This window comes from Triticum dicoccoides, chromosome 3B (genome assembly GCF_002162155.2).
Source record: "Triticum dicoccoides isolate Atlit2015 ecotype Zavitan chromosome 3B, WEW_v2.0, whole genome shotgun sequence".
Classification (NCBI taxonomy): Eukaryota; Viridiplantae; Streptophyta; class Magnoliopsida; order Poales; family Poaceae; genus Triticum; species Triticum dicoccoides.
The window spans coordinates 480561823-480562477 of NC_041385.1; positions in this window are offsets into that span (position 1 = coordinate 480561823).

Below are 655 nucleotides of genomic sequence, written 5' to 3' on the forward strand. Positions count from 1 at the left end.
TGACCCCTTTAGCCTATAAAAAGGAGGCCCATGCGCACGTAGAAGGGGTTCGGAGATTCGGAATTTGGTTCCATAGCTTAGGGGCTCGTAGTTTTGGTTCCGCAGCTACGCCACACACCCGCTCTCGCGAGCAAGAACCGAATACAAACACACAAAGCAGCAGTAGGAGTTTTATCTCTCCGGAGAGCTCCGAAGCTGGGTAAAAATCCCCCGCGCGCTCTCTCGCCTCGATCCGCTCTGCGTGCGCCCTCCGCTCCCTTGCCGGACAAGAAGGGGCCCTCCTGCCCCATAGGTGCTCGCTCCCCAAACGCGGCGACATCTCTTAGGGGACCCTGTTGGTAGCAGTTGTACCAACCCGCGTTTTTACCTTTCTACCCCTCTTTCTACGCTGCCACCTGTCGGTGACCCCTTTAGCCTATAAAAAGGAGGCCCATGCGCACGTAGAAGGGGTTCGGAGATTCGGAATTTGGTTCCATAGCTTAGGGGCTCGGAGTTTTGGTTCCGCAGCTACGCCACACACCCGCTCTCGCGAGCAAGAACCGAATACAAACACACAAAGCAGCAGTAGGAGTTTTATCTCTCCGGAGAGCTCCGAAGCTGGGTAAAAATCCCCCGCGTGCTCTCTCGCCTCGATCCGCTCTGCGTGCGCCCTCCG